The 24,702-nt window shown below is 50.1% G+C and overlaps 1 protein-coding gene across 3 annotated transcripts in view; it reads left to right on the top strand.

Annotated features, from left to right (window-relative positions):
- Positions 1-24,702, top strand: part of ACTN1 (actinin alpha 1) — a 109,695-nt gene that overhangs the window by 11,542 nt on the left and 73,451 nt on the right. The window lies entirely within an intron of this gene.

The raw sequence follows: 24,702 nt of genomic DNA, 5'->3' as shown, positions 1-24,702 counted from the left end.
AGAATGACTTACAAGTTCCCCAGAAAGAAGGCAAATGAGGGGGCCGGAGAGATAGTACAGTGGTAGGGCATTTGCCTTGCACACAGCTGATTTGAACAGAAGGTGGTTCAATTCCGACATCCCATATGCTCCTCTGAGCCTGCCAGGGGTGATTTCTGAGCACAGAGCCTGGAGCAACCCCTGAGCGTTGTCCGGTGTGGTCCCAAATCCAATACGTTAATAAATAAATAAATAAAAAAGTACAAATGAGCTCACACTGATTAAAGGTTGGCATGACTGGCATGACATACCTTAGAATCTTATCCTATTGAGGAAGGTTCTATAATTTTCCTAGACAGTGAAATTGGAGCTCAGAAAGGTTCATGAACTTGCTCAAAATAGACTCACAGAGGGTCTAGACTAGAGCGATAGCACAGCGGTACGGTGTTTGCCTTGCACACGGCAATACAGGATGGACTCCAATTCGAATCCCAGCATCCCAGATGGTCCCTTGAGCCTGCCAGGAGAGACTTCCGAGCAGAGTCAGGAGTAACTCCTGAGCACTGCTAGTGTGACCCAGAAAACAAAACAAACCCCAAGAAATGGACTCACAGATAAGCCAGGTCCTGCATGAACCTGACATCAGGAGCCTCAGAACTTAACTTGCTTTTAGTTTTTTGGGCTCACTGTGCTCAAGGCTCACTCCTGGGGGTGGTCTGGAGCCAGATGGAGTGCGGGAGGTCAAAGCTGGGTCACCTTGTGCAAGGTAAGCAAGCGCCCTACCCACTGGACTATCTCTCCAGCCCCAGATCTTTACTTTTAACCAGTCAGGACATATCCTTTGCTAATATAGATTTATGTTTTAATTGAGACAAGAGTTATATAAATGAAATAATAAGGGACAACTGGCGATAGCGTATAATCAAGCACTCATTATGTGATTCATGATTGTAACATGTATGCATTCACTTGTGGTTTTTCTACCCATTAATCATGGTAAGAGTATGTGGGTGGGCGTGTCCCCATTTTACAGATAGAGGAAAGTGAGGCTTGGGAAAGTGAACTGATTTCATCAAGATCTCCCAGTCAGCGGAAAAGGATAGCTGAGTTTTTGCTTTTAATTTTGGGACCACACTCAGCTGTGCTCAGGGCTTACTCCTGGCTCTGCACTTAGGGTCCACGCCTAGTGGAACTCAGAGGACCATAAGAGGTGCCAGGGATTGAACCTGGATCAGGGTGTGTATGTGTGTAAATGTCCCACCCACTATACTATCCCTTCACCCCTTATATAAGAGGTGCCAGGGAGGACCCGGAGAGATAGCACAGCGGCGTTTGCCTTGCAAGCAGCCAATCCAGGACCAAAAGTGTCTGGTTCGAATCCTGGTGTCCCATATGGTCCCCCGTGCCTGCCAGGAGCTATTTCTGAGCAGACAGCCAGGAGTAACCTCTGAGCATCGCCGGGTGTGGCCCCCCAAAAAATAAAATAAAATAAGAGGTGCCAGGGATTGAACCTGGATTAGCTGTGTGTATGTGTATGTATGTGTGTGTGTGTGTGTGTGTGTGTGTGTGTGTGTGTGTGTGTGTGTGTGTGTGTGTGAATGCCCCATTCACTATACTATCTCTCCACCCCCTAGAGGTGATTTTGAATCCAGGTATTTGCTTGGAAGGTTTGGCTAGGCCAAGGGGGATGGGCCTAGCCATGTTCCTAAAGTTTTTTACTTGGTGGCAAAGAGTGCAGATTTTTTGTTGTAGTTCTTTATGTTGGGGGCCACACCTAGCAGTACTGAGGGACTGCTCCTCACTCTGCTCAGGCATTGCTCCCAGTGGCTCATGCAGCCGGGGGTGGAACCCTGGCCTCCCACATGCCAAGCACATGCTCTGCATTTTGAATCATCTTTCTGACCCTGAATTGTATTTCTGTATCCTCTCAGTAGGAGAAACTGTGTGGCCTAGAAGTAGATCCCAGGAATCTGGCAAGCACTACCTACCTGCCTCCCTCCCTTTCTCTACCCCCAGTCTCTCCGGAGCCATTCTGGCCCTGAGTTTCTAGAAACCCATGTGCCCGCTCGAAGACTGCCCTGTCCTCCCCTCCCTCCCCTCTCTGCCCATTGTTTGGTAACCTGAGGAACCTCCTGGGCTTTGCTCCAGGTAGCTGACCCTCCATGTTTATTTTCATTCTGAAAGCCTTTGCAGGGGTCAGAGTGATAGCACTGCTGGTAAGACTGCTACTTTGCACGTGGCCAACCGGGTTATGCCCCCAGCACCCCATGTGGTCCCCTGAGCCCCATCAGGAGGGAAGCCTTAGCACACACAGCCAGGAGTAAGATCCAAGCCGGTTGTGGGTGTATGGTGCCACCCTCTTCCCTAAACAAATCCAGAAAGCCTGAGCTGTTTGAGCCTGTTAAAAAGTTGAGAAGGGAAACTTTGGGGGAGACTGAATTTGAAGTTAGGGGAAGCAGTTCTAGCTTCTAGCCTGTGACCCCGGGACAGCAGAGGGTTGTGGGTGGGGGAGGAAATGCCCTTTCTGACCCAAAGCTTTGAACCTCTCTGGCCCAGGGTTAGAATCAAAGGCTCCACATGGCTCAGCTGAGGGCAGAGAATGATTGGGGGGTGGGGAGGGCTCCTCCCTGCCTTGTCTTTCCTGTTTTGCAGTGCTTGTAGCAGGCCTCTGGTCACAGGCCTGCGATTTGAGGCCAGGCCAGGGCTTGCAGGGACGTATTTTTATGGGTCTGAGGATTTATTGTTGAAAAGCCATCTGTGAACGATTCTAGCCCATGGAGTGAAGTCCAGTGAGCCTGGCCCAGCCCCACTCCCAGCTCTCCATGTGGGTGCTGTTCCAGGCGGGCTGCAAGGTGGGTGGGCCCCTTCCAGTGCGCCCCCTAATGGAACTCACTGTCCTTTTAGAAAGGGGCTGGCCGGCCTGTGGGAGGGAAGGGCTTGTTCCTGGGAAGTGCCTGCCCTGCCCCTCCTCACCTCACCCCTGTTCCCCATAGCCTGTGGTGGGGGCTGGTTGCTGGAGAGAGGGGTGCAGAGAGTTGGTACAGAGAGTCCTGCGTGGGTGTGGGTGAGTGTCTGAGTGTGCAGGGGTGCATTAATGTGCACGGGGTGTCTTGTTAGCATGCAGCATATGTGTATACTTGTGTTCTGTGAGCATGCATGGGATATGTGTGTATGTGTCTATGAGTGTTGCAGGGGGGTATGTCTCTGAATATGTGGGATGTGTTTGTGCTGTGTGGGTTTGTGTGTTTTGTCTTGAGTGTGCAGTGTGTGTTAGTGTGTGGTATATATGTGGGTCTGGATATGTCTGTGTTGTGTGCGGTGTGTGGGTGTGTGTGTCTCCCAGAACCCCCTCTGTTGTTGTTGGCCGGGGGCCTTGTTTGCTGCCCAGGAGTGACTCCTTTCAAAGGCCACAGACATCCTCCAGATAAGACATAATGGCACTTTCCAAAGAAGTTCCCGATACCTCGGAAGGGACTTTCTTTCCAGGAACCAGTAGTGCTTTTCCAGATGTGGCCCTGGGTTTCTGGGACAGGAGGAGGCGGTGGTTCTGGCACCCAGCTTTCCCGGAGCAGGGGAAGTGGGGCTGGGCCAGACCCCTGGTTTCCTCCTTGTGTCCTGGTGACTGGCTGGAACTGCTGGGGGGTGGGGAGGGGAGGTCTCAGCAGGCAAAAAAACATGCACCCTCTTTTATGAACTAGGAATGATTTTAAAAACCTTGGCCCCAGTAAGCATCACCCTTTCTTTGTTTTGTTTTGTTTTGGGGTCATATCCGGCAGTGCTCAGGGGTTACTCCTGGCTTTGCGCTCAGAAATTGCTCCTGGTAGGCTCGGGGAACTATATGGGATGCTGGGATTTGAAGTACCATCCATCCTAGGTCTGCTGCATGCAAGGCAAATGCCTTACTGCTGTGCTAGCACTCAGCTAATATCACCCTTTTTTTTTTTTTTTTTTTTTTTTTTGGTTTTTGGGCCATACCCGGCAGTGCTCAGGGGTTATTCCTGGCTGTGTGCTCAAAAATAGCTCCTGGCAGGCACGGGGGACCATATGGGACACCTGGATTCGAACCAACCGCCTTTGGTCCTGGATCGGCTGCTTGCAAGGCAAACACCACTGTACTATCTCTCCAGGCCCAGCTAATATCACCTTTAAAAAAGAAACAAAACAATAGTAAACAAGGAGGTTCACGGTCTATCATTAACTTTCAGGAGGGCCAATTGTAGCCTGTGTGAGACAGCCGATGTTCAGCTGAGGGCTGAGGGCTGCCATGGAGCAGCACGGTCTATGGAGCAGCAGTTATGACCAAGGAGGCAGACAGTGGTTTCAGCCCTTCTGCACTCACAGCCTGGCATCAGGTTGAAGAACTTACTGTGGAGGAGAATTTCCTGGCACAGCGAGTCAGCACCCGAGGCCCCAAGTGTCCCGATGGGGGATCTGCCCTTAAGTCCCTCTTAGTGGCATGAGCTGTGGGTGCCTGGAGCCTAGAGCCCTCCATTCTGAGTCTGCCTGACTCATGAAACAGAAATGTGTTTCTCCATTTCTCAGCTCACACATGAATTCATTGGTACATGATCAGAACATTCGGAAGTTCCTTCAAAGGCATAGGTAGTCACTGTCATTATTTCTAGAATTCCTGTGTGCAAAGGCCATGTACATTCCAGAGAGGGGACGTCAGGCCTTCTCCCCAGTTACTGGTGGGAAGTCCAGAGTCTGGCATTTGGGGGGTGGGGTAGGAGAAGTCAGTCTCAAGTTCTTTTCTTCCCATAAGTGAGCGTGAGCACAAACATGCATGTTCCTCCTGCCTCCCACTTCCCAGGCCTCTGACAAACCACGTGCCCTTTGACCCCTCATGCACAGTGTCTTCTGGGTACTTCTTTTTTTTTTTTTTTTTTGTGGTTTTTGGGTCACACCCGGCAGTGCTCAGGGGTTACTCCTGGCTCCATGCTCAGAAATTGCTCCTGGCAGGCACGGGGGACCATATGGGACGCTGGGATTCGAACCGATGACCTCTTGCATGAAAGGCAAACGCCTTACCTCCATGCTATCTCTCCAGCCCCTTCTGGGTACTTCTTATGAAGCTGAGATGTAAGGAGAATGATCAGTACTTCTGAAGGAGTTTGTGTTTTCTTTTTCTTTTTTCAGTTCTTGGTTTTTGGGCCACACCCGGTGAAGCTCAGTGGTTACTTATTCCCGGCTATGCGCTCAAAAATTGCTCCTGGCTTGTGGGACCATATGGGATGCCAGGGGATTGAACCAGGATTTGTCCTAGGTCAGCATGTGCAAGGCAAATGCTCTACTGCTGCGCCACCACTTCAGTTTGTGCTTTCTGAAGAAGTTTGTGTTGAGTATGGCGGCTGCTTGGAAATTGATTCCTGCTTTGCAAGATAGGCTTGGGCTGCGTGTAACATGGAAGAGGCCAGAAGTGAGGCACCCTGGCCCGAATCCTACTTGGCTGGGTCCTCAGAAGAATGAGTGGTGGGGGACTTGTTTCTCTGGGCCCTCTGCCTACTCCCCTGAGCTTCCATCCTTCGGCTCATTCAGCCATGGCCTTGTTCTCTTGGCTCCTGGGGAGAGTCGGATCTGGATAGCTGGAAGGGATAGACGTGTTGGCAGCCTCTTGGCAGTCCTTGTCCCACTTGCTTTGGGTGCTGTTGTGAAATTGTTGGCACCAAGGACATTTGAAGGGTTCTTGGAAGATGGCACTGGTCTCTGAGGACTCACATGAGGCTCCTTTGGGGAGGGGTTGTGGGGTCTCCCGGGGATCCTGAGTGAGTGCTCCATTACCTGAAGGCTGTGCTGATGATGCCCAGACACTCTCAGGTCCTCTTTTCCAAGAACATGGACACCACAGAGAGGTAGGCATGGGCTCCACAGTAGGGCAGTAGGGCAGTAGTTCTGGAACTCAAGCATTCATCGGAATCAGTGGACACTGATTGTGGGACCTGGCTCATGTGTCCTTCCCCCCTTTCCCTTTGCAGTGGTTGATGAAGATGTTGCTGGACCTGGAGTCACACTAGTTCATTGTGATTGGTAGGAGGGAGATGGATGCCAAGGTAGCACCTTCACTTGGCAAGTAGGTGGCCTCGTCCTGCTCCTAGGACCCAGGAATGTACATTTTTTTTTAGGGAGCAGAAGTTGTGTGTGTGTGTGTGTGTGTGTAGTTGTGGACTCCTGGAAATTGTGTGTGTGTGTGTGTGTGTGTGTAGTTGTGGACTCCTGGAAATTGTGTGTGTGCGTGTGTGTGTGTGTGTAGTTGTGGACTCCTGGAAGTTGTGTGTGTGTGTGTGTGTGTGTGTGTGTGTGTGTAGTTGTGGACTCCTGGGATCTGTTGTAGCACTCTGGAGCTCAACTGACTTTGCTGGGGCTCCCTATGCAGTGCTTCCTCTTTCTGTCGTCTCCCCCCCTCCCCCTGCAGTCAAAGCTTGATTTTTCTCCAGTGGGAGGCCCAGGATTGGGAAATGGGTGTTATACCTCTGCTCTCCTAGAGTTTGGGGTCTCCTCAGGAACTCCTGCTGGCACAAAGCCAACACTCATTAAGCATTGGGTGAAAGGAAGCTAAGGGAGTCTCTAGAAGGGTCCTCCCAGTCCAGTGGGAAATGTCTGACAGATGTTGCTCTGGCTGGCCGCTCCAAAGAAGTGTCCACTGGAGTCAGAAGGGGGCCAGAGGCTAGGATGTGGGCCCTGCCATATCACCTAGCACTCCAGGCCCTGCTCAGCAGTCCCACTGCAGTTTTCCCTTCTAGCCATTGACCCACTTCATATTTCCCCTCTGGGGCACTGACTGGCTCTCCCAACCCCCTAATCCTGCCCTGTTACTTTTGGCTGGGTCTTCCCAGAAAATCTTAGGGAGTTTCTGGTCCTTGTGTGTGGGTTGGGAGGGCCTGGGAGGAAGTAAGCCCAGTGTCTTGGTTTTCCTTCTCCTTTACCCCCACATGTGAATTCTGTCCCTATCACATTCCAGGGCTGCTCTTGTCAGTCATACACCCCAGGATGCAGAACCAGCAGCATCTCTCAGGCCGCTGAACTGCTGGAGCAGCCTTGGTTCCCTGCCACCTGCCCCTTGTGCTGGATTTTGGTGACACTGGGGAGAGAGGGTGTAGGGTGGTGGTTTGACAGAGACAATTAGAGCTGTGTGGGAGTAGCTGGTTCTGTCGATCACAGCCATGGTGATGGGGACGACCTCCTGCTGGTGTCCTCTGAGGGCCCCTTACTCGGATTCCACCTGTCACACCTGGCCTTCACCTACAAAATAGAAGGCGGGTCACTGGGTGGTGGTGCTATGCTGGGTATCTCTGTGGATGGGGACAGGGAGGTTGGTCTCCAGGCCTGATCCACATGTTTCTGTCCCCTAGAGGTGGGGGCAATTACTTGACAAAGTTCAGCATTTTCGGACGAAGGCCTTAGCCTACTGCTGGCTACTTTGCTCAGGGATCATACCTCATGGGGCTTGGGGACTGACTGTATGGGGTTCCAGAGATTAAATCTGATTATGTGAAGGCAAGTCCCTTAACCCCTGACCCCACACCTGGCAGTGCTCAGGGGTTACTCCTGGCTCTGTGCTCAGAAATCACTCCTGGTAGCCTTGGGGACCATATGGGATGTCAAGATTGAATTTGGTGCAAAGCAAATGCAAATGCCCTACCCATTGTTCTATCACTCTGCCCCCCAATCTCAGCATTCTTTTTTGTTTTATTTTGTTTTGTTTTGGTTTTTGGGCCACACCTGCCGGTGCTCAGGGGTTACTCCTGGCTGTCTGCTCAGAAATAGCTCCTGGCAGGCATGGGGGACCATATGGGACAATGGGATTCGAACCAACCACCTTTGGTCCTGGATCGGCTGCTTGCAAGGCAAATGCCGCTGTGCTATTTCTCCGGGCCCAATCTCAGCATTCTTGAGGTGACCTCATGGTTGTAAACTTCCCCAGCTTTCTCTTCTGACCAGGAAGCTTATTATCCTACCATCACACAAGCTTTGTTAGTTTGGGGGCCACACTCAGCAGGGATGGAAGTGAGTTTCTACTCCCTGCTCTGAGCATGGGGTGATTCCCAGGGTTACCCTCAGGGCTCAGGGTGGAGCTCAGGTCTCCTACATGCAGAGCACACTGTGACTAGCTCTGGGGCCCTGACCACACACTCTCCTATCACAGGGAGTCCTGGTGTCTTCAGCTTGTAGGAATTTGTTTTCATCCTCCTGTTAGGGTTGGGGTGGGCCAGGTGAGGCTTTCCCCTCAGGAACCCAGAGAGTTACGTGTCCCGGCACCCTTCACACACTCACATTCACTCTGGAAATGCCTGCCTGGGTGTGACCATGGGGAAGCTGGGGCTTTTAGAGGGAAGAGGACACTTTGTTTGGAGGTGGTGCCGCCTTCACTCTGCCTTCTCACCTGGATCCTGCAGGTGTGAGCCGGGGGTGGGGATGCCTGGGGTGATTCTGGGGGAGGGGGTGTGTACTGCTGGCCTGCCTGTCCTCAGGGGTCTGTCACCTGTGGGCCTAGTGGAGCCAGGATTTCAAGCAGGAATGTCCCAGGGGGCTGGTAGGAGGCAACTTACCTTTCACTTTATTCCCTCCCCAAGGTGGGAAATCCAACTGTGCTGGGATGTGGCCCCATGGAAGAGGGCAGATTGGGTTCAGTTTCTGGCACTGTTCTCCTGTCAGCCCCAGCCTGTGTGTCTCGGTGCCCTGCAGTTCCACCAGATGTGGCTCCCTTAATAGTAACAATCCCCACAAAGAAAAAATATCAGATCCTGAGAGATCCAGCTGCCTGAGCCCCTCCTTTAGATGAAATGGGGTACCCTCCTTGACTGCTGTCATCTCGGACTGGTCCTGTCTGTAGGGGCCTACCTAGGACTGTCCCCCACAAAGGGGCTATAGTCACAATCCCCCTCTGAGATGTGGCCTGTGCCTCTGGACTGATTTTATCTTCCAGCAGGTGAGGAGGCCTTTGTTCTAATCAAAGGCAAACAGAATGGGGCCGGAGAGATCGCTTCTTGGAGGTAAGGCATTTGCCTTGCATACAGAAGGACGGTGGTGGTTCGAATCCCGGCATCCTATATGGTCCCCTGTGCCTGCCAGGAGCAATTTCTGAGCATAGAGCCAGGAGTAACCCCTGAGCACTCCGGGTGTGACCCAAAAATAAAAAATAAAAGGCAAACAGAATCAAAACCCTGAGAGGTCAAAAGGATATGTCAAGGCTCCAGTCCAGTTCCCAGGATTCCTCTGGATGTGTGTGGGCATCAGTATCTGTACCAGTTAATGCCCAGAAGGTGCAGAGTAGGGAGGCTGTTGAGACAGGGTTAGAAACAAGCTATAGGGACTGGAGTGATAGCACAGAGATAGGGCGTTTGCCTTGCATGAGGCCAACCCTGAATGAACCCTGATTCAATTCCCGGCAACCCATATGGTCCCCTGAGCTGGCCAGTAGTGATTTCTGAGCACAGAACCAGGAGTAACTCCTGAGTGTCACTGGGTGTGGCTCAAAAACAACAACAAAAAAACCCCCAAAGAAACACAAACAAGAATAGAGAAAGATTTATCAGAGGGCATTATGTACTTGAGAACCAGCCTAGAGGCTGGAGAGTGGCACAGTTTCTGAGGAAGGTGCTTGTTACTAAATCAGAGTCCACACTCCGGATGCCAGTTCTGGTAGGTCCATGTTTCCCATGAAAGGTGTTTTTGGGGGCATTGGAACCATTCAGGGAGGCAGTAGTTATCCAGGTGTAACCAGGGAGTATTTTTTGTTTGTTTGTTTGGGTTTTTTTTGTTTGGTTTTTGGGCCACACCCTGCGGTGCTCAGGGGTTACTCCTGGCTGTCTGCTCAGAAATAGCTCCTGGCAGGCATGGGGGACCATATGGGACACCAGGATTTGAACCAACCACCTTTGGTCCTGGATCGGCTGCTTGCAAGGCGAACACCCTGTGCTATCTCTCTGGGCCAACCAGGGGGTATTTTAAGTTAGTTTGCTAAAGACGATAAATGTCCTGGGAGCACTGAGTAGTTTGTTTCTGAAAAAGGGACAGTAGGCCAAATCGCTTTAGGAACTTCTGTGCTACATAAAACATAGCCCAGTGGTCCTGTCACTTGGACCTGTAAGTTGTGGGAACCTGGAAAATCAGAACTCACCTTCAGCATCTGCTGAGTTACGTCAGCCCTCAGCCACTCTTCCAACGCTGTGTGTTTGCACGTAGAAACTCTAAGGCTCCTTACCACAGCCCTGTGAGGCCAGCCCAAGTTGTCCCCATTTGCCAGATGAAAATACTGAGGCCCAGAAAGGTCTGGGCTCAAGATTCTTTAAGTGTCAGAGCTAGGATTAAAACTTAAGGGTTTCCAGCTAAGAGAACCACAGTTCCCCTGAAATCAGCCTCCAGAAGACTTTTTCTTTCTGTCTTCAGAGCTGCCCTAGAGTGCTCGTGACAGAAGTCTGGATGGAATGCAGACATTTGGCCCCTACACCGGAATGGAGTGTGACCTTTAGGCTACCAGGATCCTGATGAGGTTTCCAGTGGGTGTGTGAGATTGGTGGCAGCAGCCCAGCACCCTATCCTTGGCTTCCTGCAGTTTCTCACTAGATGTGGGGAGACCAGACTAGGTATGGGGAGAAACCAGGAGGAGATGTAGCTGACAGGCCTGGGAGATGCTGTGCGGAAAGCCCCTCATGACTATTAATTCTTTTGGTCAGGTCATGTTCCCACTAGGGAGAGATGACAGAGCAAATCATTTGGAATTTAATGGAGATGAATTCACAGTGGGAGTCTGCAGGCTTCTCATTTCTCTCTAAAAACACTGGCATGCAGTCAACCCTTAAGGACTGATACTTGCTTAGTAAATCCACTAAAAAAAAAACAAAAAACGCACATAATGAAAATGCAGGCGCAGGAGTGGGCATTGATAGAATGACCCCTCCTTACCTGTTAACCCAGCCTCAACCATTAGCAGTGGAAACTTTCCTCTCATGTTTAACCGCGAGGGCTATTGAATTGGGAGATCAGTATGCTCATTTGAACTGCTGGAAACTTCTCCTGTGAAAAAGGATGATTGGTCAGATTTGGTTTGGGAGGAGGGGCACACCCGGCAGCACTCAGGGGTTCCTCCTGGCTCTGTGCTCAGAAATCGCTCCTGGCAAACTCAGGGGACCATCTGGGATGCTGGGGATCGAACCTGGGTCCATCCTGGACCGTCCAGTGCAAGGCAAACGCCCTACCACTGTGCTATCACTCTGGCCTCGATTGGTCAGATTTGTGACGATGTAGACACAGAAGTGGCGAGGAAATGGTGCTATAGCACTGATCAAAAGGCACCTCATATTGCCACTGTGCAGGCTGTTCTCATGCTTCATGGGACTTTTGAACTGACCTCACCTGACACCAAACCCCGGGTGACGTTGAGCTTCTTCATTCCCAGTGTCTGAAGGGGAGACCAGCTGGATACCTGAGAAGGCGGAGCCAGCAGTAACTTTCACTTCATTCACATTTCCTCTGGATCGTTTTTTTTTCCTTCTAATTGACAATTCAGTTATTTTAATGATTAGTGTCCTTTGGTTTGGGGGGCACATACTTGGTGGTGTGTGTGTTGTGTGTAGGCTGGAGGCTACTCTTGGTATTGTGCATAAGGGATCTTCATGGCAGTGCCCTGGTGATTTGCAGTGCTCAAGAAAGAATTTGAACCTTGTGCTTGCAGAACATGTGCTCCTCGACTGCTCTCTCCTGCCCCTCAACTCTTTTTATTTTTTGTTTTATTGGGGGGGGGCACACCAATGGTGCTAGGGGTGCTCAGGGAATCATGTGCTGCTAGTGGTTGAATGGGGGTTCCCTCAACATGCAAAACATACATGCACTTCAGCCCATTGAACCATCTTGCTGCATTTCAGATCATTGCATATGAAATACACATCTTATATGCATATGACACCAGAGACATTTGATGTATATAGATTCCATATGCATGTACAAATTGTTTAGATAGAGTGTTTGTCATACATTGGATTCTTCAGATCGGTGAAAAAGTAGAGATTAGTACAACCTTTGCCCGTGTGCTGATACTCAGAGTTAATAGATATGAAATCCTTTGTCTTTCCATATTCCTGGCCATCCCCTGGCACATTCAAAGGGGCCATATGATGGCCAGTGATGAGGGAACCCTGAGAAAGCTGCCACCTCCTGGGAGGGGAGATAAATCTTTCTGGAAGACATGAGAGCTAAAGAGCGAAATCTGGATTCTCCCAGTGAGTTCGGCAGGGGGAGCTGGAGAAGGGAGGTTACGGCCAGATGTAATCACAGGCTTGAAGAGTGTTGGTGCCAGGAAGGGATGCCCGCAGGTGTGAAGGATGGGCAGGGAGCAGCTGGAGTGCGGGGGCTGGGGTGGGTGGCTGAGGATAGGTGAAGTCAGCTTAGGGTTAGCTGGACCACCTCTAGGCAAGTAGCAGATTCCCAACTTGTCCTGGGAATTCCAACCTTGGCTACTACATGTTGAGGGCTGGAGACCAAAGCTGTCTTTGGAGAAGGAAGTGAAGGCTTTGGGCTGTCTCTGGAGCTGCTTGTCTTGCTCCAATGGGGGTAAGGTGTCAAATTTAGGGAAGAAGGTAAGACTTGGGGAGTTGTAGCAGCTGGAGCCTAGCTGAGGATTTCTAGCAACTCAACAGAAGGGGTGAATATTGGGTGGAGAGTTTTCCAGCCTGTAACTCATTTTGGTAGCCTGGATGTATTATAAAGCTGGATAGAGGACCGAAGAGATAGCAGGTGAAGGGCGGGTGGGGGCTGTGGGCACAGCAAGTGGCACTCCCAGGAAGGTGCCATGGAGGAGGTGCTGGCCCGTTGCCATGGGAACACTTCTGCAGTGGGTCTCCTCTTCATTCTGAGGCTGCACCGGCAAGAAATGAGCTCACTTGCTCTATCTTCAAGGTGATGAGTCAGCTCCTCCCCTTGAGTTCTTACTACTGGTCAGGGTGAGGCAGAAAGAGGCAGCCACAGCTCCTGGCCCTGTCCCTTCAAGGATGACCCTGGATGTTTGGCATCACATGGGGTGTTATCTTTAGAGGCAGGAGAGGAAGTTACTGGCTCTTCTGGCATCTTTGGGGTCTTTATGCCCATGGAAGCCTTTAGATCAGTGACCTAGACCTTGGCCCTCCATGGAGACCTGCCAGCTGGTAGCTGTGACGGCTGTGCCTGTGCTGGGACTCACAATCCAGGCCAGGTAGTTGTTGACAGAAGGATTTGGGTTGTGTTGGAATTTTAGAATATGTTCAGGAACAATACTGCATTCCGCTACATAATCATCAAAGATTTTAAACCAAATTTGTGGGCCTGAAATCATGATGCAAAGCTTCCCTGCTGTGTGCCGTATGTGGTTACTGTTTTAAAAACAGGATGTGACTGGCAGTGACGTGATGATAGTTAACTCGGTGGAATACGGTACAGTCGGATGTGCTGGTAGGTTCCTGGGTGGATGGGAGAAATATTTGCTGAATGAATCGGCCTTTGAGCTGATGCTTAAAGGATTCAGGGTTGCTAGACCTGAATTTGGACATCGAGGGTCATGACTTCTGGCCCCCTTGTCCTGGTGTCTGGTTTGTCCTTGTGCCATCAGAAGGTGCTCAGAGGGCCTGAGTGATAGCACAGTGGTAGGGCATTTTTGCCTTGCATGAGGCCAACCCAGGATGAACCAGGGTTTGATCTCTGGCATCCCATACGGTGCCCTGAGCCTGCCAGGAGTGATTTCTGAGCGCAGAGCCAGGAGTAACCCCTGAGTGCTGTTGGTTGTGGCCCAAAAACATAAAAACTAAAAAGCAAAAAACAAAATAAAAAAGAAGGTCAAATAAAAGGTGGGGGGCAGCATGGTGGCGCTAGAGGTAAGGTATCTTGCCAGCGCTAGCCTAGGACGGACCGCAGTTCAACCCCCCGGTGTCCCATATGGTCCCCCAAGCCAGGAGCGACTTCTGAGTGCATAGCTAGGAGTAACCCTGAGCGTCACCGGGTGTGGGCCCCCCCCAAAAAAAAAAATAAAAAAGAAGGTGCTCAGAACATGACCACTTACAGGGGATGAAGAACTTGTGCTGTGATCTTAGGTCACCCACCCATGCCCCCAAGACAATGGGAAATCCAGACCCTTACTCACTGGGTTCTAGTCTCTAAGGATCCTGTAGGTTGCGCCCCCCCCCCCCCGCACCATGGTACAGTGAACACTTCTCAGCTCTTCTTTGGGGGACATCCCTTTGGGGACCTTGACAGTCAGCCCTCTTTCACCTCAGTGCAACTATTTATATTTCTAAAACCTATTTTTGTCTTTATCCCCCTGAGTGTGTTTGTTATTCTGCTAGTGGTAATCACAGTGTATATGCACATTAGCTTGGCTGTGTTTTTAATTCCCTGCTTGACATTGTATCAAAGGTTGTTTTTTTTATTTTTTCTTTTGGCTTCATGTTTGCCACAGAGCTTTCTCTAATTTCCTGGGCAACAGGGCCACACTAGTGGAGAGGTTGCTTCAAATATATATTTATCTCTGCCTCAGAGCAGCTTTGTAAAAGGCATTTGAGGAAGGCATATCCAAAGACTCCATTGAACAGGATTTTATTTTATTTTATTTTTGGTTTTTGGGCCACACCCAGTAGCGCTCAGGGGTTACTCCCGGCTCTTCGCTCAGAAATCTCTCCTGGCAGGCTCAGGGGACATATGGGATGCTGGGAATCAAACCTGGATCTGTCCCGGATTGGCCATGTGCAAGGTAAACGCCCTACTGCTATGTTATTGCTCTGGCCCCCTGAATAGAATTTTTTTTTAAACTTTATTGATTGGTTGATTAATTGATTGATTGGTTGCTGGGCCACACCCAACAGTGCTCAGGGGTTTCTCCTGGCTGTGCATTCAGAAATTACACCTGGCAGGCTGGGGGACCATATGGATGCCGGGAATCAAACCGGGTCCCTCCCGGGTCAGCCACATGCAAGGCAAACGCCCTACCACTGTGCTATCTCTCCTGTCCCTGAAAAGGATTTTAAATTTGAGTTAGGAAGATGGAAGAGCTTTTTGTCTGTGTGGGATGAGGTAGGTCATCAAAGTGAGTTTTGCTGACCTGTGTTTTGAGCTTTCTTGAAGTCCAGACCAGAGGTGGTATCTGAAACGACCACAGATTTATCTTCTAATAAAAGGAAGGTCAGCTCTGAACATCTTTTCTCTCAGAGAACCAGTGTTTGGATGTATGTCTGCAGTGGTTATTTAGTTCAGGGAACACAGATCTTTTTGTGTTTGAGTCCTGAAATCAACTCCTGAGGCTAAAACGGGCATTAAATCACACTTGGTTTTTTTTAAATTTGTTTGTTTGTTTTGTTTTTGAGCCACACCCAGTGATGCTCAGGGGTTACTTCTGGCTATGTGCCCAGAAATCTCTCCTGGCTTGGGGGGGACACATGGGATGAGGGAGGATCGAACCACGGTCCATCCTAGGTTAGTGTGTGCAAGACAAATACCCTACTGCTTGCGCCACCACTCTGGCCCCTAAATCATACTTGTTGAAAGCATTACTTTGGGGAGCTGAAGAACGAAGCCTCAGCTCACTTGTTTCTGGAACTCAGCCCCTGGTGGCTGCATCCTGACCCACATGAGGCCCGGCAGCTTTTCCCGGGCATTCTCTGGTGTCCCTGGCTCTGTGTTCAAAGGTTTTCTGAGGACTTTACCAGGAAGAAAATTATTTGCTTTTACTGCTAGGCACACGAGAGCCAATGCAGCTATTTTGTTAGAAAAACAAGAGGTTGGCTCACCTTTGCAGGCCCTCTGCTCTTTGCCAGAGTGTGGCTGTTCAGGAAGAAGCATCGGCCAATCGAACCAGGGCCTGGATCTCATTGCTTCCATTAGTAGCTGGGCAACATGCTCTCGCCTTAATTCTCCCAGGATCTGACATTTCATGGTTCCCTGCATGCTGGGGTAATAGTCATAGCCAAGTTCATAGATCAAAGGTAGTATAGCACAGTGGGAAGGGTATTTGCCATGCATACGGCAGATCCAGATTTGATTCCTGGCATCTAATATGATCCCCTGTAGAATCAAATAATAATCAAATAATTAAAGATGGGGCTTTTAATTATTTAATTCAACAATCCCCCAGGCCTGCCAGGAGTCATTTCTGAGTGCAGAGCCAGGAGTAACCCCTTAACGCTTCTGTGTATGGTCCCAAAACAAAATGAAACAAAAATTTAAAAAGATGGGTGACTATTTCTCTGAGTTCTCTGGGATAGGGAAATATGTGTCACACCAAATGGTATTCAGGACTGTGCACTTCCTGGGGGGTGAAGTGAGGTTGGCTCCAGGCAAGGAAGTCACTTTAACCCCTGTCCTTTTTCTCCAGCTCCCTACTCATGTTTTGATATAGCTGTAGAGGGAGAAAATGGTTCCTCATAGAAAACCACTAGGATTTAAATATCTTGGAGGAAAAGGCAAAATATTACCATCCACCAGCAGATGTATTGGGTTCTTCAATGGCTTTCATATCCCACATATATGCCAGGCAGGACTTCAGTGAGGTAGAACTTGGCTTGCTGGGGGTGTTGGGAGGAAGAAATGAATCAGGAAGTAGCATCTGGAGATAGATGGCTAGGTACAGTGGACAAGGTACGTGCCTTGCACACAGCTGACCCAGATTTAATCTCTAACATATAGGTTTCTCCAAGGACTGCTAGGAGTGATCCCTGAGCACAGACACAGGAGTATGCCCTGAACATCAGATGTCACTCCCAAACAAAAAAATAAAATCAATAAAAAGAAGTGGAATTTAGTCCTGATACTACAGTACTCAGACCTTGCTCTGACCGTATCGATACCCCAAGTTCCTGTCTGTGTATGAGGACACATTGGGAGAGCAAGGCTGTGGTCACCTTGAAGGGAAGTGGGAGAAGTTATGAGAACTTAAACCTGTTTTCTCTGCAGCTTGCTCTCGCTTTCTCTGCATGCAAATCTGGGTGTTCTTGGGACACGTTCCTGAAGCCTCCATTGTCAGTCAGGAGGAAGCTCAGATGGAAGAGCTGTTTCCTGCATTGGCCACTCCCTTTCCAAACTCCGGACTCAGGCTCTGGGCCTGAGTTAGGGGTTGCTGGGCCCCCACTCTCCATCCATTTAGGGGTCACCACTCTGACCAAATGTTTCAGCTGTTGGACAAAATTAAGATCTGTTCATGAAATGACTTGACCTCATAGGGCCTTTAGTTCTTAAAATTTTTATTTTTTGGAAGGAGGTTGTTTAGACCACATGCGGAAATGCTCAGGGCTTACTTTTGACTCTCCGCTCAAGGGTTACTCCTGGCCAAGTTTGGGGACAGTCTGTACTCCTAGGGATTGAACCCAGGTTGGCCAGGTGCAAGGTAAGCTCCTTAACTGCTATATCATCTCGGCAGCCCCTAGGAACTATCTTTTATAGTTGGCAGGACTATTGCCATGAGGGCTACATCTAGGGGGCTACTAAGACTGTACCTGGGCATGCTAGCGATCAAACCTCCACATATGGAAGGCAAGTGCTTTATCATAGAACTACACCTCTAATCCCTGTAGGAACTCCAAGAGCTTCCAAAGTTTTCTTTGATGACTTCAAATACCAGATGGATGACTTTGATCAAAACATGCACTTTGGGATATGCCTTATGGTCATATCATTTCAGTATGTCGGTGGAGACACCAGGAAGATACTTTTCTCTGGTCACTCTGGCCCTCCCTTTGAGTTGGAAGGAATTTAGAAACCATAGCTAAAGGTTCATTAGTGTCTCTTGGAAAGAGAAGGAGCTTTAACGGTGGCATGTGGAGTGATCCAAAGCTCTGCTCAGTCTCTCGTGGAGGTACACTGAGAAGGTGCTGATAGCCCTAGTGTTGAATATCCCATGGCCAGCCTTCTGGGCACAGCTGGGAACACTGTGGGGGCTCAGGTCTTTGGATCTGTGATACTTAGCAGAGAGAATTGTGCTGTTGGATTATTTCCAGGAGGGTGATGAAGAGGGACATTATCAAATGGTCTCAGCTGCTGTTCTGGTTGTTTGGGTAAAGGGCTCCCTAGGGGGCCCTCATGTCATTCCACCTTGTGGCCATGTGGATGGTCTGCTGTGTTGGACACACTCTCCTTTCTGTCTCCTGCCAGAAAACCACAGTGGAAGATCTGTTTGATTCAAAGGTTTGCTCTCTGTGGGAGGAGAGTTAACTCCCCTAAAATCTTGACTTGACTGTGAAGCCAAGGGGTGTGTATGTGTCCTTTTATTGCGAGGACTGTAGTAAGTGAAGGGTCTCCTTCCTTCTCTCATGAAATTCTCTCATTCCCAGGAGCCTCAACTTCCTCTTAAGTGTTCTGGTTCCTTTAGACATGGCCAATCTCTGCCACCCAAATAGAGACTCACACTGAGACCATATTCCATGGACCATCCCTGGTTCCTGGGAAAAAGATGGCCTCCTGGCATGGCTCACACCTGCAGAATCCAGTGCTCTAGATAAAGCTATAGAAGCTTCTGGAGGAAGCCCCTGCAGCCTTCCCCTATCTCTTGTGTCTGCTCGAAGGCCCTCCTCTGCCACCCCGCACAAACATCTGTGTCCTGCAGTGACCTGCGTGGTTGTTTGGTTTCCTGAAGGGAGAGGGCTCTCTGCATCTGGCGCCCTGCCTTCGCTGCTTCCCTCCCCGGCCCACTTTCTGAATCTCTGATCTTCTGGCAGCTGCCAAGCCAGATTCTGCCTGTGGGCTGCCCTCTGGGTTCTGCGTGACAGCCAGGGTTTGCGTTGGCTCCAGATTTGTCAACGCCCCTCCATGGTCAGGATACCAGATTGTCCCAGCCTGGGAACTGGCCAGCGGCAGCAAGTTATGTTGGCCAGCCCCACACACCGCCCTTGAGAGATGGGACAGGCAGCAGGAAGCTCAGTCTGGCCTCCAGCCTGGAAGCTTCATCTTAGAGGCAGTTAATTCCCTTTTAGTGCTACACCCCGAATTAGTCTCTGTGTGTCAATACCTTTTAGTTGCCTCTGTCTAATTGAAGTTTTACAAGTAGGATGTGGCTGCAGGGGAGAAGAGATGGGGGGGGGGGGAGGGTGAGTTTGGAAGGGATGGCTTCAGAGAGACTGCACACACCAACTGCCACCATAGCAGACACCATTGCAGTTCCCAGCAGCCTTTGCGGGGGCGCGACAGGTAGAACTTGGAGCTAAGATGGAAGGAGGCATCTTAGCACAACATCTTAGTTCAGCATTTCTAGGATGTTGAACCTAGAGGCTCAGAGAAGATGAAACTTCTAGCTAAGATAATGAACCCAGAAGTAATTTAATTTTAGTTATTAGTTGATGGTTTGAGTCACATCTGATGGTGCTCAAAGGTTCTCTCAGCATGGTGCTCTGGAGACCAGGGTTAGAACATGAGGTTCCTGCCTGCAAAAAATATGATCCAGCCCTCGCTAGAGAAGCAATTTTTAAAAAGGAGGAAAAAAAAAAAAAGGGCTGCGGTGATAGCCCAGTGGTAGAGCATTTGCTTTGCATGCAGCCGACCTGAGACGGCCCTGAATTTGATTCCCTGCACCCCACTTGATCCCCTGAGCTTGCCAGGAGCGATTTCTGGGCACAGAGTTAGGAGTAACCACTGGACACCACAGGGTAGGACCCAAAAACCTAAATAAAAAGGAGAAAGAAAGGAAGAAATTCATCAGGGCAAGATTAGAGATTCCATTGGATCAGTGGAGCTACTAATTTCTGAAGGTGTGAGAATTGAATAAACACTAGGTTCCTATCATGATTCATGGAACTTTAAAAGCTTGAAAATTATTACATAGTTTGTCCTGATAATTCCACAAACACACCTGCACCCCATCCCTCATATCCTAGGAAAACTGTCTAACTGAAACAAAGAAATGGCTTAAGAGCATTTCCCTGCTTAGATATAAGAGCGTGTGCTGTGCATAAGGGGAGCGATGTTTCTTCTCTAACCAGCATTAGAAGAGGGACCAAAGACCCTGATGCATATTAGTGGTGGGACATAGTTTCAGTCTTTAACATGATAATTAGGAAGACTGTTTAGTAATCAGCCATTTGTGCATGGCAGGAGGACATTTAATAATGTAGCATGCACATTATTATTCATTGATGGAGTAAGCTGCTGTAAAGGGGAAATGAACCACAAAAAAGAAAGTATCTATCGGGGCTGAGAGACAGCACATTGGTAGAGCATTTGCTTTGCATGCAGCTGACCCGATTCAGATCTGGGTTCGATCCCGGCATCCCATATGGTCCCCCAAGCCTGCCAGGAATGATTTCGGAGCACAGTCAGGAGTAACCCCTCAATACTGCCAGGTATGCCAACCCAAAAAAGGAGAAAAGGGACCGGAGAGATAGCATGGAGGTAAGGCGTTTGCCTTTCATGCAAAAGGATGGTGGTTTGAATTCCAGTGTTCCATATGGTCCCTCATGCCTGCCAGGGCGATTTTCTGAGCATGGAGCCATGAGCACTGCCGGGTGTGACCCAAAAACAAAACAAAACAAAACAAAGAAGGAGAAAAAAATATCTATTTCCCCTGGAGCAGCACACAACCAGGTTTTTTCTGCCATTGCCTGTCTCTTCTTTTTGTTTTTTGTTTGTTTTGTTTTGTTTTTGGATCACACAAGCAGCACTCAGGGGTTACTCCTGGCTCTATGCTCAGAAATTGTCCCTGGCAGTCACGGGGGACCATATGGGATGCTGGGATTTGAACCACCATCCTTCAGCATGAAAGGCAAAAGCTTTACCTCCATGCTATCTCTCTGGCCCGTGCCTGTCTCTTCTTGAGAATCGGCAACTTATGAGATAGAGTCAAATGTTCGGAGCAGGTCCAATGCTCAGTATGTGCTGTGCATGGTACGACCCTACGCAGTACCTAATGGGGTAGTGCTTGCACCCCTGGACTCAGGGTGGAGGAGTTTTTCTCTCTCTGAGGAAAGAAGCGTCACTGCTGGGCATGCTGAGGAGTTGTGTTCTGCCAGGTCCTAACAGAGAAGTGACAACAATATATAGCGAAGGTGCATAGTCTGGGCCTTCGGCCAAGCTTGGAAGGATCATTAGGAGCAGGAGCTCTTTCCCTGCCAGAGACACTTGGCCTGGCAGCCAGGAAGTCCCCGTGAGCCCAGTGAGTGTCGCTCTCTCGTCATGGCTGTGTCCAGATCATCTGGCTTTGAAGGGTTTAAGCAAGATCCTTGTGATCAGCCCATTTTCTAGGCCCAGCTCAGGATCAGCAGAGACTGTTGCAGAAGGGACAGAGCAGGCATATACCTGCACCCTTTGGGCTGGCCCTTCTCCTTTTGCAATTTCCTCCCCACTCCCAGACCTTCCCTTCAAATGTCCCAAGCCTCTGGTACAGGCACCACCCCACAAAGACTGCCCTTTGGTTTCTTCTGGAATGGTGGCGGAGGCCTGGCATTTCTAATCCAGTGCCTTCTCCTTTTTATTTTGGATTTTTTGGGGGAGGCAGTGGGCACACTAGTGCTCAGGGATCTTCCTGGTGTAGGACCTGGGGCTCTCTTATGCCAAATATATGTTCCAACCATTTGAACCATTACTTTGCTCCATGGCCTCACCTTCTATTTTGGGCAGGGGGGGGGGGCACTTGGAGCTTTAATACCTGGTGTTTGCTCGGGGGGGGGGGGTACTCCCTGCTAGGGCCTTTCTGAGGGCTCATATAATGATGAGGATTGCATCTGGGGCTCCTGCATGCAGAGCACATTGCTCATTGCTCACATGTAGTGCCTTGAGCCCTTCCTTTGACCCCTGACCTCGCCTGCCTGGTGAGTGGGGGAGGCTATTTCTGCCCACACCTGCCATTTGGGGCTTTTGACATTTTGTTTAAGCAAAGAAGTGACTGAGAGCCTTTGGGGGGCCAGCCTGAGGGTACTGGCCCTTTAAGGCTTGGCCTTCCTGTGGCTTTTGACAATGGAGACACTGCAGGTTTCATTTTAGGGGCTGGGGAGGGGGTGGGGGAATGTCCCTTCGACATCTGGTTTGTGTTAAGCATCCCTTCAGCAAAGCACTGTTTATGGTTTGGATCCTGAAGGGTGGGAGGGAAGGGGCAGTGCTTGCCCTCCCCCCCACTATAGGGTGGCATGGGAGGTGAAGGGGACACGGGGGAATGAGAGAGAGAGAGAAAGGCACAGACAGACAGATAGACATACTAAAATTTTCTTTCTTCTAGTCCTCAAATGTTGACCTGAGCTCGGGCTTGAACGTGGAAATACCTGTAACACCTAGGTCATTCTTTTTGTTTGTTTGGTTTTGGTTTTGTTTTTGGGCCAACCTGGCAGGCTTGGGGGACCATATAGGATGGCCGGGATTGAACCTGCATTCATCCTGAGTCGGCTGCATGCAGTGCAAAAGGCCTACTGCTGTGCTATTGCTCTGGCCGCAGATCATTCTTTTTTTTTTTTTTTTTTTTTTTGGTTTTTGGGCCACACCCGTTTGACGCTCAGGGTTACTCCTGGCTATGCGCTCAGAAGTCGCTCCTGGCTTGGGGGACCATATGGGACACCGGGGGATCGAACCGCGGTCCGTCCTAGGCTAGTGCTGGCAAGGCAGACACCTTACCTTTAGCGCCACCGCCCAGCCCCCGCAGATCATTCTTGAAGTTCAAGCAGACACTTCCCTTCCACCAGCCTGCAGGATGTAGCTGTCCTAAGCTGGTCCAGGGTGAGCCATCAAAAGGGCCATTCTGGGGCCCGGAGAGATAGCACAGCGGCGTTTGCCTTGCAAGCAGCCGATCCAGGACCAAAGGTGGTTGGTTCGAATTCCGGTGTCCCATATGGTCCCCTGTGCCTGCCAGGAGGAATCTCTGAGCACCGCCGGGTGTGGCCCAAAAACCAAAAAAAAAAAAAAAAAAAAAAAGGGCCATTCTGGAGTCTGCAGTCCTAATGACCAGCAGACCCACCAACCCGCTCCTCTATCCCTATCCTCCCCAACCCCTGCCTTGATCCTAAGAGGGGTAGCTTATTCCAGACATGCCCTGACCATGAATGCTGCAGACACAGACGTGGTCCCTTCAGGACAGATGAAAGTAAGGGCAGATAAAGATAAAAAGAAACTGAGGCCAAAACAGTCCATTCAGGGGCTGACTTGGGCTTCTAACCTACGTTCTTGATCCTTTGATGCTTTCTGGTTCTTATCGTTTTGAGGGTGATACTTGGCAGTGACTCTGTAGGTGTCGGGATCTGATCCAGGCCAGCTGCATGCAGAGTCTGCACGCCAATGCATGGAGATTTCTCTACAGCATTACAGCTCTTCTGGCGGCACCACATAGCTTCCCTCTGCCTGCCGCTCCAGTTTCTTTGCAAGCACCGCAGGCCTTCCTTGGGGAGGGAGAGGCGTGAGCATCAGTAGTCTAGAGGCCACAAGTACCTTGACAGCTGGCCAAACTCCCTGCTGTTTTTTGGCAATGGCACGGGCCCTGGCATGGATTAGGAACTTAGGCAACTCTAGATGACTGCCTGGGTGGCTTGGCCCCAAAGTGTGGCCAGTGGAAGCAGCCTAGGAAGTAAGTAGCACAGCTTATGGGAAGGACACCAGACACGTGAGGGGTCTCCTCATAGCTGTTTCATTGCAAGGACCTTTTGACCTTTCCTGGGCTGGACATGTATGTGGCTTCAGTGGTAAAATATGTGGTTGACCCTGGGTTTGACCCCTGGCAGCAGCCAGGAGCAGGACCTGGGCACTACTGGGTGCGGCTGTGTGTGTGTGTGTGTGTGTGTGTGTGTGTGTGTGTGTGTGTGTGTGTGTGTGTTTTCTCTTCAAGGCTTCATTCTGTTTCTCTTGCCCTTTCTCATTTCTGTTTTTTGGGATTTGTTGTTGTTTGGTTTGGGGCCACACTTGGCAGTACTAAGGGATTACTCCTGGCTCAAGGGTTCAGCAATCACTTCGGGTGGTGTTCAAGGGACCATATCCAATGACAGGGATCAAATCTAGGTTGACCGCATGCAAGACGGATGCTTTATCCATTGTCCTATCTCACCAGCCCCCCTTCTCACTTCTGGCATATCACTCACCACTTGGGGAATCCTAGATTTTCAGAGCTGAAAGATGCCATCTGTGGCCAGTGATCCACCCTTTGAGTCAACAGAGGCAGGGCCTACTCCTGCATCCCTCGGGATGTACCTGTGGTGCACTGGACCTCAGGAGAGGCCTCGTTGTCCTTGGTGCCTCCCTCCTGGCCCCCTCTGTTTCCCTCCCCCTGCAGCAGAGGATGGGGGGCTGGAGGGAAAGACTGGGCAAGTAGGGATTGGTTGACTCATTCCCTTGTGGCCCTTGAGAGGAAGTCAAGTAGGCTGGCTCATTCGATGCTGGGGAAACCAAAGTCAGTCATCCTGGACTCAGAGCCTGTCGCCTATGGGGGCCCCTCTGGTCTGTGGTTTTTTTTTTTTTTTTTTTTGTAGTTTTTGGGTCACACCCAGCAGTGCTCAGGGGTTATTCCTGGCTCCAGGCTCAGAAATTGCTCCTGGCAGGCACGGGGGACCATATGGGGTGCCGGGATTCGAACCGATGACCTCCTGCATGAAAGGCAAATGCCTTACCTCCATGCTATCTCTCCGGCCCCTGGTCTGTGGTTTTGATGAAGGAGGGCCCTGCCTGAGTCTACTTCTCTAGACTGTTTATCATCCTTTTCTGCAGGGCAGCCAGTGCTTTATAACTTTATACCCTTCTGTGGTGTGGGCTGTTCTGGTGGGAGTGGTGGTTGCAAGCCATTGAGGTTGTCAATCTTTAGTCCTTTTTTTGTTTTATTGT

Source organism: Suncus etruscus, chromosome 3 (assembly GCF_024139225.1).
Source record: "Suncus etruscus isolate mSunEtr1 chromosome 3, mSunEtr1.pri.cur, whole genome shotgun sequence".
NCBI lineage: Eukaryota > Metazoa > Chordata > Mammalia > Eulipotyphla > Soricidae > Suncus > Suncus etruscus.
The sequence above is the reverse complement of the archived record's forward strand: the minus strand, read 5'-3'. Positions and strand labels throughout refer to the sequence as shown.